Here is a 15,938-nt window from a genome sequence, read left to right as displayed (position 1 = left end):
TGAAAAATGGATTGTTGAGCAAAGTTTCACAGCTACAAAATGACTTAGCAGAAGTTAGTTCTCATTAATATATTACTTCATTTAATACGTGTCCTCTTATCTTTGGGAAGGCCCTGTGATTGCAGCACCTTCAGAACTCGTGAATAAAAATCTTGGTTCTTTGCGTAATACGGCACGAAATATATATTATATACTAATAAAAATACATTGGTTGTTCAGCTAAAGCCTATGGTGTCTGATCACGTCCGACATAAGCTCCATAGAAACGCAATTTAAGGGGATTCCAGGGACTTGTGCTTTGTTTAAGTTCTGTAAACCCTACGGCGTGTGGCTTCAGCAGGATCGACACCGATCGGCTCTACGACAGAGAGAAAGAGAGAGAGACAAGAGACAGATATGTTGGTGTTGAGGGCCAGAGTAGGTTTTCAAGGCGCAGCTGCGTGCAGGTAGCCCTATTCAGACGATTGGGTGCTGCAATTGAGAGCTCAACCGTTTCCTCTGGTTCTTCGTCTACTTCACCTTCGAATGCGATCAGCAGTGGCGCGTCAGCAGCAAGCGGAGGTTATCACCATCAGCTCTTTCCAAAAGCGCACTACGTGTATCTACACAGCAGCTAGTGTTGATAATAGAAAGAAGCTAATAAGAAGACGAAGAAGAAGAGAACAGAAGCCGTTGATAGCTCTGGGTTGTATTCTCTTTCTCATTATAGGTAAGCTGGTATCAACATCCTTTTCCTAGGTATTCTTCTTCATTGTCGTCTTTCCTCTTCCGCACTTCGATCTCACTCACAGTGGTCATACACACTGGACTTTACGAAAGCTTTTTCTTTTTCTTTATCTCTGAGTGAAGTGTTGGGTCTTTGTCCACACATGCTCGTGCCAAGCGTTGTGTATTGGGCTTATTTTATGGGAGGGTTATGTGTGTCCTGGTGGCAAAATATGGTATAAAGGCGGCCGTTTGCTCCTAGACATAACTATGAAGTTATCATTCCAATAGACAAAGGCTGATACGGTATCTCTTAGCAGCGGCTCCAAATGGATAGAAGAAGCTCGTAAAGTGGTACTAAGCGTTTGTGCTTATTTTCACGATAATCCAAACATTAATGTTGCAACTATCAACAGTTTGGCTGTAATGAGGAAGCGTATTGTAGCACCGATTCTAATAATAATGCAGACTCTAGTGTACGCATCTGTATATAAAACAATTGTATTTACAGTGGTAATCACTTTATGCTTATAATTATTACCCAGTCATCCCTTCTAAGCTCTAGACTTTATTATTCAGTGTCATGAGTAGCAGGGCTCGCTTAGACATCACAAGAGAACCAGTCATGGCAGCTAGAGGTAGGTGCACTTGAAGTTGGCCTTGGGGGTGAGCTTGTGCTGGCAATGTGCAAGGAGTAACCTGGCCTGCTCCTGATAATCAGAGCTGCATGATGGGTTCAGGACACTGAGCTTGTGCTGGCAATGTGCGAAGAGCTCCTTGGCCACCTCCTTTTACTTAGAGCTGCATATTGTCATGGTGTTTACACGTGTGTTGTTCCACATGCCAAGCACCTCCTTATATGCTTGTTGGCAATGTCCTGCTCTGTCACGGTTCACCGCCTTTTCCATCAACTCCACATAATGAGGCCATCCACTAGGTGATTCATGAACTCGAGATACGCCAGCACATGCAGAGTGTCTGAGAGATGGCTCTCATAGGCTGTTAGGTTTCTAAACAGCCTCTCTATGTCATACTGCACTCTCACTTTGTGGACATGCAATGTGGTCTTCTTCCTTTGAAATGTACCCCACAATCATGAAGCTCCATCACTCTTCAATAATGGGTAGGCTTTTCTACTAGAGCTCGCCTCTCACTAGTTGAGCCTTCCTTGAATGTCAACATGTTGTAGAGGTAGTCCATCAAAAGCTTTCTCTTCTCCAATTTTTACTTACCGTTTGAAAAGGGGCCACCAACTAAGAGATTGTGAAAGGGAAAGAGCTCATCTACCTCTCTTTTAATCCATGATCCCAGAATCCCTTCTTCTAAATGACTTGTCCATGTTGATGATTTGGGCGAGCAAGGAGAGAGAGATTTTTCTTCTCTAGCATGACAAAGTCTTAGCATGGACTTGTGAAGTGGGACTAGGAGGAGTGCCACTCTTTTAATCCATGATCCCAAAATCTTTTCTTCTAATGATGTGTCCATGCTAATGATTTGGGTGAGCAAGGAGGGAAGGATTTGATTCTTCATCATTTGACAAAGTCTTAGCATGGCCTTGTGAAGGAGGAGTAGGAGGAGAAATGGAAGATGTGATGGAGGCTATTTGCTTGAGTCGTGGTATTGATTTGAGGCCTTTAGCAAGTATTACTGGTCTTCGAACGTGTATTGTAGAAAACGAGGATCTATAGGATGGCTTGTCAAATGAGGAACTCTAGCCCTTGATAAGAGCAGGAATTGCAAAAACGTAGGCGTTTGAGGTAGCAAGTGCATGTTGGAGCCATTGCGGATGTTAGGGAGGTATGAGACTGTGAAACATAGCCTAAGAGGTTGGCATTAGGTGGAGAGCACTGTCCCTAGGTAGAAAGAGGTGATTTGGCAACAAAAGCGGAGGTGCTTGTTGATGCCAAATGGAGGTGATGGTCAATAGGTGGAGGGAAGAGGATTTATAGCAAAAAATGCTAGTGCAATTTGACACTAGATGGTGGAGATGGTTGGCAAGTGGAGGAAGAGAAATTGCAATCCAAAACATAGCCCAGAAGGTGTGGAAAATAGGGCGCTTGTTGCAAGGAGAAATGTAAACCATGAACTGCAATGTCCTTTGGGTGGAATGTTAGTAGTGGAGAGATGGAAGAGAGTGATAGGATGTCAAAAGGATTGCATGTGGGATGGATGGAATGGGTGAAGTTAGTACAAAAAACGCAAGTGCCGTCTGACACCAAATGGAGGAAGAGAATTTGTAGTCCAAAACAGAGCTTGGAAGGTGTGGAAGATATGGTGCTTGGTGCAAGGAGATGTAAACCATGAACTGCAATATCCTTTGGATGGGGTGAGTAGCAGTGGAGAGATGGGAGAGAGTGACAGAACATCGGAAGGGATGAATGTGGGTTGGATGGGATGGGTGAAGTTAGTGCCATACATATAGGCATAGATTGTCTAGAGTGTTGCCTATCGAAGTCTCTTGAGCTGTGCCTTGACTCTCTCAAAAGGTGCTCAAAAAGACTTTTTGGGGTTGTAAATGGAAATAAAAAATAGAAATAAAGGAGGGAAACATTGTTGAAAGATATGGTTTCTCAACATTTCCTCTCAAGCCCAAAAAAGAGCACAAAAGAGAGAGAGAGAGAGAGAGAGAGAGAGAGAGAGAGAGAGAGAGAGAGAGAGAGAGAGAGAGAGAGAGAGAGAGAGAGAGAGAGAGAGAGAGAGAGAGAGAGAGAGAAGAAGATGATGATGATGATGCTGATTAACCTAGAAATCCTAGCATTCCATACGTAAGGGAACCTATGGTAAAGAACAGTAGACATGATAAGTTGATAGGACCTGAAACTCAAACTCGGGAGTGAAGTCGCAAGCTTTGTTACTCCATGTTGCAAGGCATATGTTGCTAGAGAGAGATAGGGAATTTAGAAACTCCTGGATTATGGCTTTCGAAACATCTAAAGATGAAGGAAATGCTGTCGATGATGTTGAAGGTATTTGGGGGTCCATTAGAATAGAGGTTGGTTAGCTCTTAGAGGTGGGCTCTCGAACTTGAGTAGAAGAGGGAGTGGAAGAAAATGCAGCCCTTGGAGTAAGAACTGCAAAAACGCAAGTGTTTTAGGTAGTAGGTGCTTGATGGAGTGGTCATCAATGCCAAGGAGGTGTCAAATTGCAAAACACAGCTTGAGAGGTTGATGCCAGGTGGAGAGCATTACCACAAGGTAGAGAGAGGTGATATGGCTGCAAAAACATAGGTGCCTGTTGATTGCAGATGGAGGTGATGGTCACCAAGTGAAGGAAGAGAATTTTTAGCCAAAACCACAGGTACAATCGAGTGCCAAATGATGGAGATGGTGGGCAAGTGGAGAGAGCGTATACAACCCAAAATGCAGCTTGGAAGGTGTGGAAGATAGGGTGCTTGGTGTAAGGAGAGATGTAGACCATGAACTACAATGTCCTTTGGGTGGGGTGAGTAGTAGTGGAGAGACGGGAGTGACAAAATGTTGGAAGGAATGAATGTGGGATGGATGGAATGGGTGAGTCAGTGCCATATATATGGGCATATAGACTGTTTAGAATGTTGCCCATTGAAGTCTCTTGGTTGGCGGCTTGACCCTCTCAGAAGGTGCCCAGAAAGCCTTTTTGGGGCTGTAAATGGAACCAAAAATAGAAATGGAGGAGGAAAACAATATTGAATGGTATGGTTTCTCAATAGACATGTGGTTCTATTGGGCCTTATGGTTGTCTATGTGAGAGATTTGACAATAAAGCTTAAATGAGTGAGTTGAGTGACAACTTGTAGGGGGAAGAGAAGGCGATGTCATGGTTAGGCCAATCTTTTGCATTGACATGATAAATGGTTGCTTGCTTCTCTTGGACTACTTGCTCATCTGACTTTGGGATTCATAGAGCTGATTGACTTACTAGTTGGATCATAACATGGTGTATGGTCATTGTACACAAAATATCTTGCAATGAATGTGTGCACTAACCTTTGTCCATTCATATGGCATAATGCATGACATCATTGGCACCAGTGCGGCAATGGGAATCGGTTTGGTGATAGCAATTTGTGGATGTAATACTCAAAGGGGGGACTACTCAATTGGTAATGTGTTGGTCATGACTAACAAGCCACTTAGAAAAATTTCCACTTGGACTTGCGAAGGCTATAATCAAGAAGGGGTAGAACAACTAACTTGGTGATGGGGACAATGACAATTGGAGGATGCTGGGAGTGGCATTGTTAGCCTTCCATGCAACAATGTTTGTTCCTAACTACCTAGCGACTATGAAGATATTCTAGGGTTTACTTTGAGAAAACATAGAATGTACGAACACGACTAGGACACGATAACTCAAATAGTAATGTGATAAATGCAAAAACCCTAAATGCAAACCACAAAATCACAAACACAAATAGAGGAAGAAAGAGATCTCTGAAGTGAATGAATCAATGCAGTGAAAGATAGAAAGATTGTACAAGATGCTCAAAGGTAGAGTAATGAATGTAGTCGGAGTGTGACATCCATTGGAGATGGATCCCGAGCGCTGTAACTATTAGTCGGAGCTGAAAGAGTGTTGAATGTGGAGGGGTAGTAGGTCGCTCATCAAGACGTAGTAGTTTGGAGGCTGAATTTGGCAAATGCAATAGTGTACCACCCACCATTGGAGGTTGGAAACTTGTTCACCAAGGCTGTGCTGTAAACAACAGGCAATAGCAGGTTGAAGGTGTGTCGATGCAAGGTGGCTTACACAACAATAAAAATTCAGGATGAACCAGAGAGGAACTGATGTCAGCTGTTAGCGATGATTAGTTGGCGGCAAATGCAAGAGTCTGGCACCTCTCAACAATTAGGGCGATAGTTGAGAAATAGGCTTTTGGGGATGGAACAGAGTAAAGGGAGAATAAAGAGCGGGAGAGAAAAATAGGAAAGAAAAGGGCAAGGAAAGATAGGGAGAGAAACCTAGGAAGAGAGAGAATGATCTTAAATCTACCCTCCCACATACAAACACACTTCAATGCATCCCTTGAAGCCTTAATGGCTCCCCTAGATGTTAGCCTTCCCGGCCTCCAAACCAATTTACAAAAACGGTGCAGATGTGTTTGAATGGGCCAAGATAAAATTCTAATGCCCCCCACTTATCCCTTAAAAAAGGCTACATGCAAACACATCTTAATGCATTAATGCTTAATGATTCTTCTAAATCTTGGTGGTTCCATTAAGCCTTAATGCCTCTCCACTCCTCCAAGGATTCATCTACAAACATACCTTAATGGTCTACCCCTTGAAACCTAAATGGTCTCTGACCTCCACTAAACTTTAATGCCTCACCTTGAAAAACCACATGCATGTGTCTACACATAGATACACACTTCTAGGGTCTTGTAATGGCCCTCTCTAGATCTTAATGCATCCCTTGCACTTATTGCAATCTCATCCATCCATCCATCCTTCATCCATCATCATTCCTTTCCTCCCTTGGGTGTATGAAGTGTAGTTTAGTGTGAGTAATATAAAAAGAGCACAATAGTGAACTGAGTTTAGTGTGAGAACACGAACACCAACATAGGCATAGGAGTACCCTCTCTAAAGTTGAGAATTAAAATGAAATCAACATGAGGTTATATCATCACAAAACATAGACTCCCTATAGTGTTGTAGGTCAAAATGCAGTTGCTACAAGAGCTAGAGCAGCAAAATGACATGATATTGTAAAGAAAACACATTCAAAAGGATAGAGGCAAGCTCAAATGATGCTTAATTCCATTAAGTAATGACCATTTACAAGTTGAGGGTTTATGTTGCATCATGGAAGATTGAAAAATCAAAATTTACTAGCTTTTATGAGAATAGAATGTTAGGGTGAACACAAAAAACACGAATTATATGACAACATGGAGAACATTGTCTAGAGTACAAAAACCAGCCCAGGAGTAGCCTCTTTTGTGCTAATAATCAAAACATAAGTGACATGAGGTTATATCAACACGAAATGTAGATTGTCTAGAGTATAGGAGGTCAAAATGCAGGTGTTACAAAAGTTAAGAGCAATAAAATGATAGGTCATTGTAAAGAAATCACATGGCAAACACAAAAAATACAAAGTGTGCGACATTGCCATCAACACACACACACACACACACACACACAGGATTGTAGTGACGTGGTTGAAGCTTAGAGAGTTGAGATGAGTAGATGAGATGGTAGGCATGTTAGCCTGCTCTTTTATCATTCTCAGTCTGTCATCTCCTGGTTGTGAGCTCCTGTTAGAGTCTGACAGGAGACAGAGGAGCTCTGTCAGTCCTTTAGTGGCTGTTTTCATCAGTCTACAGCCTGCGGGAGACACACAGCCCATACTGGGCTGTTTTTGTGCAGTCGGCCCAGTTTTCTGGGCAGGTCGACCAGATCTGGCCAAAGTCGGCCAGATCTGGCTGGTCGGCCAAATCTGGCCAGGTCGGCCAGATTTGGCAGGTCGGCCAGTTTACTGGCCTGGGGCTATATATAGCAGCCCCCCCAGTCATTCCCAGCATTGTATTCTGCAGGTACAGCACTGTCTCCGTCGTCTCCCGCTCCGGCATTGGTGCTGCCATTGCTTCCAGTCTGTTCTGGTGCCCTCACTGACGCTCCGGGCTGCGTGCAGGGACTGCTCTGTCCATTTCAGTGTATTCAGCATTCATCTCAGTCAGTGCAGACTTTCTTCCTTCATTCCCTGCTTTCTCTCTCCTCTCCTCCGTGTTCGTGTTCTTCTTCCGTTGCGCACTCTCACATGGTATCATCGCCTGATTGAGAGCACGGAGGACATACCTTCTAGAGAGATATACCTTACTGCTGCTGCCATCTGATCAACAACTGCCCAGGCGACTTCTTCTGGAGGCTTTTCAGCCTGCGTTTTCTGTCCACGCTGTCTACAGAGGCTGCCACGTCATCCAGCGACCCAACAACCCTGCGTTTTCCACCAGGCTGTCCCTCCTGCTGGGTGACTCATCTACAGCCTGCGTTTTGCTGTTCTGCTGGTCGCTTCCACTCCAGGCGGCACATTTCCTGCTGGCGACTTCTTTCCTGGCTGTTTCTTGGTGCTGGTGGTCTCTTTTCTGGTGATCGTCATCAATTATCTTTGCGTTTTGCAGATCCAGGTGTTTGTAGGCATTCTCAGCCTGCGTCTTGGTGGTTAGTGACCACACTGCTGGTCATATTTCGACATCGGCACAACTTTCTTTGGTATTTTGCAGATTGGAAGATGTGTTACCAGTTTTCAGGCTTTGATGACTCAGAGGATGAACTTCTTTCTCATCATTACTCTGAGCGGAGGCGGGATTATCATGAGGTTCGACGTCGGGAAGAACCTCCTCACACTCGTCCTTCTTCAATCCATGCATCTCAGAGGGTTCCATCTACCCCAAAGGTATCTTCCGTGAAGACTGCTTCAGATGTGCAGATGCCTTCCTTGATTCCCTCTATTCAGGTGCCGATTCTCCCTTCCTTTCCGAAGGAAGATAAGTTGGATGGTTCCAACTACTCCCTTTGGTCGTGCAAGGTGGTGGCCTGCATCTTAGATACATTTGACCTTTGGGAGCTTGTTTCTTCACCCATAGACCGTCCCCCCGCGGATTCGTCCGATGGCACCTCTCTGGACCGTGCAGCCTTATGGGATAGGCTCAACTCTCGAGCCCGTTCCTTTCTTTTTATGAGTCTACATGATTCCATTCTTGTACATGTTCATAGGTTACAGACCGCGGCGGAAGTGTGGAAGAAGCTTGTGTCTTTGTACCAACACAAGACATTTGCCCACAAGATTTCCTTGGAGAAGAAGTTGCGGATGCTCAGTCTTGATGATTCTCCTTCCATGAAGGAGCACATCACGAAGATGGAGGATATGCGAGGCGAGTTAGCCTCTCTTGGTCGTATGATATCGTCTGAGGATGTGGCGATGATTCTGTTGACTCAGCTGCCATCACCCCGTTATGATGTCTTCTATACCAGCCTCATCACCTCGAGGACCCGTGAGACACTCCTATGGGAGGAGCTTTCCCTGCTTGTCTTGGAGCATGACGAGCGACTCAAAGAGGTGGGAGCCAGTGGCTCCACCAAGGCATTTACGGCCGGCACAGGTGGCGGCAAGAAGAAGAAACAAAAGAAGGAGAAGGCCAAGGACAAGAAGGAGGAGAACAAGAAGGATGCGAAGGAGAAGAAGCCCAAATGTCCCCATTGTGGAAAGGGCACTCATCCCGAGGAGAAGTGTTGGCAGAAGTATCCCCATTTGAAGCCTAAGGAGAAGGACTCGAAGGCGGCCCCAGCCACAACAGAATTTGCGTTTGTGCATGTCTTTGTTGAGGAGGATACAACCCTAGCTTCTACCACACTGGAGAAGCCTTGGCTTGTCGACAGTGGAGCATCTTCACATATGACCTTCCGTCAGGATTGGCTTCAGGATCTTCGTTCCAGAGGGGGTACCGTCACCATTGGTGACAATTCTACAGTCCCTGTTCGAGGCGTGGGGACTTTACCTATGTTTTCTGATAGGCGATCTTCCTCCGCCAAAGTTCTCTATGTTCCTGATTTGGGTTTTAACCTATTATCTGTGCATGGCCTTACTCAGCTAGGTACCCAAGTCATTTTTACACAGGATGCAGTCACAGTGGAGGATGCTTCTACAGGTGATGCTCTTTGGACATGTACACAGGAGGGTGGGCTTTATACGCTCACAGCCTTGGCTGCGAGGACTTCCCATGAGCTTGGGCTGCTTTGGCATGCTCGGTATGGTCATTTGAACCTCGATTCTCTTCGGCGGGCTTCTAGGAGGAAGATGGTGGAGGGACTTCCAAATTTCCCTCCTCTTCACACTTTGTGTCCTAGCTGCTTGAGGGGCAAGCAGCACAGGCAGCCTCACCCTCAGGTTGCTTCTAGGAGGGCTACTTCTCCGCTTGAGTTGGTTCACACTGAACTTTGCGGACCTATGGGCACGGCCTCCCTTGGGAAGGCCAGGTATTTGATGCTGATTGTGGACGACTTTAGTCGTTATGTGTGGCCTTATTTCTTGGAGTACAAGAGCGAGGCGTACTCCCGTTTCTATGAGTGGCAGGTGTTTGTGGAGACCCAAACAACTTCCAAGGTTCGTGGTGTTCGAGCTGATCACGGTGGCGAGTTCACTTCTCACCTTTTCTCTCAGTTTCGCAGGGATCATGGTATTCGGGTGGAGTATTTCCATCCAAACACACCATCAGAGAATGGTGTGGTGGAGCGTGCGAATCGGACCATGGTGGAGATAGCCCGATCTATGCTGGAGCATAGGAGTCTTCCTCATTTCCTTTTGGGGTGAGGCGGTGGCTACAGCGGTGCATATTCGCAACCGCTCTCCGACTTCGGCTTTACAGGACATGACTCCTTATGAGGCTTTCTTTGGCAAGAAGCCTTCCGTGTCCTATTTTCGCATCTTTGGGTGCGATGCTTTTGTCCATGTGGACAAGAAGAAGAGAAAGACAAAGTTCGACTCTAAGTCGAGAAAGCTTATCTTCGTGGATTATAGTACGACCACGAAGGGATATCGGCTCTACGACCCGACGACGTGGCAGGTTGAGGTGAGCAGGGATGTGATCTTTGATGAGGCTTCGGCCTCTGAGGATCCGATTGATGGTTCCATTAGAGATGTTTCTTCGTCATCGACGGACACCACCACCACCCCCCCTCCCCCTCCCCCCCCCCCCCCCCCCCCACCCCCTCCCTCTCCAAACCTTCTCTTCCTTCCAGGATACCCCTTAGCACCCCCCCTATTCCTCCTCCTTCGGCTTTCCTTTCCCCTTTGGTGGATCTGCCTCCGTCTTCTACGAGCTCTTCCACCTCCACTTCGGGATCTTCACGGGATACACAGCCTTCTTCTGATGCGGAGGATCTACCTTCACTCGGTGAGGGGGAGTCCCTCTCCGATTTGGGTGCTTTGCAGGTTCTGGAGACCTCCCGGTCTCCCTCACAGCAGCAGGAGTCTCTCAGGATTCCTTTATGGTATCGCCGGCTCATGCAGGATTCAGATGTTACTCACTTTCCTACTTCTTCTACAGGTCCACGTCGATCAGCACGTTTACAGGCCCAGTGGGATAGTTCACTATGTGTGAACTATGCTCTTATGTCACAGATTCTTCAGGATTCCGAGCCTTCCACTGTGGAGGAGGCTCTTGCACAGGATATTTGGAGACAGGCTATGCAGGCCGAGCTCGATTCCATGAAGCAAAACCATACTTGGGAGCTTGTTCCGCGTCCCGCGAAACGGAAGGTGATAGGTGTGAAATGGGTCTTTAAGACCAAGTATCTTGTAGATGGCTCCTTGGACAAGCATAAGGCTAGGCTTGTTGCCAAGGGTTTTGCACAGCGCGCAGGCTTGGACTACTTCGAGACTTTTGCTCCTACAGCCAGGATGTCCACCATTCGAGTTCTTTTGGCTCTTTTTGCTCACCACCATTGGCCTATTTATCAGATGGACGTCAAGTTTGCTTTTCTGAATGGCGTTCTTGAGGAGGAGATTTATGTTTCACAGCCTCCTGGTTTTCTTGTGCAAGGGAAGGAGGATCGTGTCTACAGGCTGCGGAAGGCTCTTTATGGCCTGAAGCAGGCTCCTCGTGCTTGGTACCAGCGGATTGACCGCTTCTTTCTACAGAGTGGCTTTGCGCGCTCCGCTTATGATCCCAATCTCTACTTACGGGTTGTGGATTCTCTTTCTGTGTTCCTTATCTTGTATGTGGATGATCTTATCATTACAGGGAGCGACACTCAGCAGGTGGAGCATACTCGGTCCATTCTTCAGTAGGAGTTTGACATGACGGATCTAGGGATCCTTCACTTCTTTCTAGGCCTGGAGATCTATCAGATGGCACAGGGCATTTTTATCCCGCAGCACAGGTATATCTCCGAGCTTCTTTCGGAGTTTGATATGGCTGCGTGTCCGCCTATCTCATGCCCCATGGACCCAGAGTCCAAGCTTTTGACAGATGGAGTTCCCCTTACTGATGCCACTCGTTACAGGTGCCTTGTCGGCTCTCTCATCTGGCTGCTTCACACTAGGCTGGATATCTCTTTTGTGGTGGCTTTATTGTCTTCTTTTATGAAGACTTCTACACAGGATCACTGGCAGGCAGCCTTGCGGGTTCTTCGCTATTTATAGGGGACTCGATCCTTCGGGATCATGTATGGCGATGGGATTACCCTTTCTGGATGGAGTGATTCTGATTGGGCAGGTGATGTGGTTTCGAGACGATCCACTACAGGTTATGCTTTCACCCTTGGAACCGGTGCTGTCTCTTGGAGCAGCAAGAAGCAGCCTACTGTGGCACTTTCTTCTACGGAGGCTGAGTATCGGGCTCTATGTTCGACTGCTATGGAGGCAGTTTGGCTCCGTCGCTTACTAGCGGAGATTGGCTTTTCCTAGACCGGACCTACGGAGCTGCGCGTGGATAACCAAAGTGCTCTTGCTCTGGCCAAGAACCCGGTGTTTCATGCTGGCACGAAGCACATTGAGGCTTAGTATCACTATGTTCGAGAGCGGATCGTGGATTCGGAGCTAGTGGTGGTCTATTGTCCTACGGCGGCCAATGCAGCTGATCTCTTTACGAAGCCTTTGCCTCAGGCCTCTTTGCTTCATCATATGCGGTCCTTGGGTCTTCAGACCCTCCCAGGATCTGAGAGGGGGTGTTAGCCTGCTCTTTTATCATTCTCAGTCTGTTATCTCCTGGTTGTGAGCTCCTGTCAAAGTCTGACACGAGACAGAGGAGCTCTGTCAGCCCTTTAGTGGCTGTTTTCATCAGTCTACAGCCTGCGGGAGACACACAGCCCATACTGGGCTGTTTTTGTGCAGTCGGCCCAGTTTTGTGGGCAGGTCGGCCAGATCTGGCCAAAGTCGGCCAGATCTGGCTGGTCGGCCAAATCTGGCCAGGTCGGCCAGATTTGGCAGGTCGGCCAGTTTACTGGCCTGGGGCTATATATAGCAGCCCCCCTAGTCATTCCCAACATTGTATTCTGCAGGTACAGCACTGTCTCCGTCGTCTCCCGCTCCAGCATTGGTGCTGCCATTGCTTCCAGTCTGTTTTGGTGCCCTCATTGACGCTCCGGGCTGCGTGCAGGGACTGCTCTGTCCATTTCAGTGTATTCAGCATTCATCTCAGTCAGTGCAGACTTTCTTCCTTCATTCCCTGCTTTCTCTCTCCTCTCCTCTGTGTTCGTGTTCTTCTTCCGTCGCGCACTCTCACAAGGCAAAAGTAGCAAATAGGAAGGGGACAAAGGTGGATTGCAACAAAGGCACAAATGAAGAAACTTAGATACAAAGTTAGGCCTTGTAGGCCAAAATTGTGCAGTTTTGTTGGGGGCCCCTTGTCATAGTTTAGGATGTTACATAAACTGTTCCATGTGTCACCTTGTGAGTAACCTATGATGTAACATCTAGGATCTTTGTGATGGTGGGCCCTTTTAATGGAAGGGATGAAGGAATGAAATAATGAAGTGAATTTGATACAAGGGTGTCGTAGCACAAAAGATGCCTTGGAGCAGGGAGATTGCTGTCGAAGAGTGAGAAGCCTCTGAATTTGTAAATGCAAGCTTGATGTGTTGACATGAGCAGCTGGATGTGACGCCAGGGGTGAGGATGAGCGAAATGCAAATGAAGATAGCCTCTGATGATGATGACACTAGCTGGAGCTGTGATGCCTAATGGAAGGGGAGCAGCCAGGATGCAAAACGCTAACTTAAGCTGTCTTTGATGATGATGCCTAATGATAGATGACCTCCAAGCAGCCAAATGCTAATGAAGGAGTGACGCTTGAAGAGTGGAAGCCAATGCTAGGCAGGTGAAAGTTGACCCTAAAAGGATCAAAGTGTCACCAAGATGAAGAATATGACACTAGCTAATGAGGAGCATCAGACGCCTGGGGGAAGGGATCAAGGAAGTTGTTGCTTGTGTGTGGGAAGGAGTGCCAATAGAGAAGGAAGCTGTTGCCACAATAAACACATCCCAAGGAAGTCGGGGGACTGGCTTTTGGCAATAGGGATGGAGATGGTGGAAGGAGAGGAGAGAGAGAGATGATGGTCTCATGAAAAGAAGTGAGTGAGTGGTGAGTGAATGGGTGGTGCCGAATATATAGAGACACAAGTAGTCTCGAGTCGTGCCCATTGAAGTCTCTTGAGAGGCACTACAACTCTCTTGGAAGGCCCTAGAAAGCCTTTTTGGGGTTGGAAACGGAAACCAAAAATGGAAATGAAGAAGGGAAGCTCTTTGGAATAATGTGGTTTCTCAACACCCCCTTTGAGGCCCAAAAAGGAGCACAAAAAGAGGAGTCATGTGTGAAGGGAAGAAGATTCACATGGTACTTCGAGAATGCCATTGGAAAGGAGACTTGTGAAGAGAGTTAGGAGATTGGATGATCAGCAAAACTCGAAACATAACCTCGAGTTAGAGGCCACTAGCTTCGTTACACCATTTGTAAAAGTTGTTGAAAATCCAAGGGCTGTGATCGAAGATAGATCCTCTAGGTGTTGGGCTGAAATGGAGGTAGAATTGTTGGAAAGAGAGCCAAACGTTGGAAGTAAAAGATGGTATGGGAAGAACTTCGAGAGTAGTAGGGTCCCCCTTTGAAACTAGAGGAGTAGGAGCCCCCCTTTGAAGCGAAAGAAAAAGGAGATGCCCCTCTAAGGGCGAAGGAAAAGGATCCCCCTCTGTATCCCCCTTTGAGAGAGATAGGGACGCCAACTCATGGATCATGGAGCTTGAAACATCTGATGATGAAAGAAGTGCCATCGGTTGTGCCGAAGAAGGTATTTGGGGATTCGAAGGGGTAGAAGCTAGAGAGTGTCGAAAGGTGTCTTCTAAAACTTGAGTAGAAAACTTGAGTAGAAGAGGGTGGGATAGGAGGCCTAGGGTGAGCCAAGGGTGGAAAATAGTCATGCACTCTCAATGGAGTGGAATGTGGAGGAGATGTGGGTTGTGGAGTCCACTGGACTTGAAAATGGGTGGGGAAAACCGCCGCACAAGGTGGTGGTCGTCAAGAGGACTGATTGCCTTGCGAGGTCTTAGAGCCTCGTTTGCTCACGAGGACTTAGTGTGTGTGGGATGCGTCTTATTGCCTTGAGCGTAGTAGGCTAAGAGTCTAGATAGAACAATTTGTGTGGTCCAGAAAGGAGAGGCAGCACAAGGAGTGCATGGTGGAAGACGCATATACTCCGGTGGGGTAGGGAGTAAAGGTTGATTTTGACAAATCTTCGGGGGTGTGACTGTTCTTGCTGCAATAGAAGAAGCCAGGGGAGAGACCATCTGTTGGTGGAGATGCCATGGTATTGGAGTGGCAACTTGTAAAAGGGAGGGTAGGAAGGAGAAGAAGGATATCTCCTACGTAGCAGAAGTAGAGTAATAATCAGATGTTGATATCGAACCTGCAACATGTCTTTGCCTTCTCTGATGCAAAGGATCTTCGCAGCTCATTGAGCACCTTTGGCTTTGATACCATGTCAAGAAATGATTGAGCAACCTGAGAGACAATAGCATTCGTAGGAAGAAACATAGAGTGTGTATGGCAAACATTGAGAAGGGTGCCCTGGAGCAGGGAGATTGCCGAAGAACCCTGTGAGTCTGCAAATGCAGGGATGATGAGGTGTTGCGTGGAGTAGGGAGACTGCCGTGGAAGGGTGAGGAACCTCTACATTTGCAAACGCAGGCCCTTATGAGTTGACGCCAACAATTGGATGTACACCAAGGGGTGAGGATGAGCTAGAAGCTGAAAATGCAAATGAAGACAGCCTGTGATGATAATGACGTTGGATGGAGGTGTGACGCCTAATGGAAGGGGAGTACCTAGGATGCAAAACACAAACTCCAGCTGTCTCCTTTGACTCTCTGAGAAGGCCCTAGAAAGCCTTTTTGGGGTTGGAAACGGAAACTAAAAACGGAAATGAAGAAGACTATGCACCTGGTCCAAGTCAATACAACAAGTCTTTACCTCTCAAGATCTTTGGAACCGAGTACAATGGTTAGAGCCAGAACATGATCCATGTATTATCCACCTTGAGTTTGTACATCTATTGAAAGTTCATAATGTTACAACTATTATTGAAGAAATGCCCCTTGAGCCTCCATTCTGTCGCAGCTATTAACTTGTTAAACTTTGTGTCAATACTTTGATCGAATTGTTGGATCCCTTCAATGCACTCAATTGCATTTAACCACCGCTGATTGACATTGTGTCAATGCTTTGATTGAATCGTTGGATCCCTTCATTCATGCACTCA

The 15,938-nt window shown here is 46.7% G+C and overlaps 1 protein-coding gene across 1 annotated transcript in view; it reads left to right on the top strand.

Moving 5' to 3' along the window:
• Window positions 1-201: 201 nt before the first annotated feature.
• LOC148018479 (uncharacterized) overlaps window positions 202-15,938 on the top strand; it is a 36,060-nt gene continuing 20,323 nt past the window's right edge. Inside the window, exon 1 of the mRNA XM_087661624.1 lies at window positions 202-709. The gene's annotated coding sequence lies outside the window, so the exon portion shown is untranslated. The remainder of the gene's footprint in view (window positions 710-15,938) is intronic.

Source organism: Lygodium microphyllum, chromosome 21 (genome assembly GCF_053477565.2).
Source record: "Lygodium microphyllum isolate KBCC chromosome 21, Lygodium_microphyllum_v1.1.10, whole genome shotgun sequence".
NCBI lineage: Eukaryota > Viridiplantae > Streptophyta > Polypodiopsida > Schizaeales > Lygodiaceae > Lygodium > Lygodium microphyllum.
This window is presented reverse-complemented; position numbering and strand designations above follow the sequence as displayed.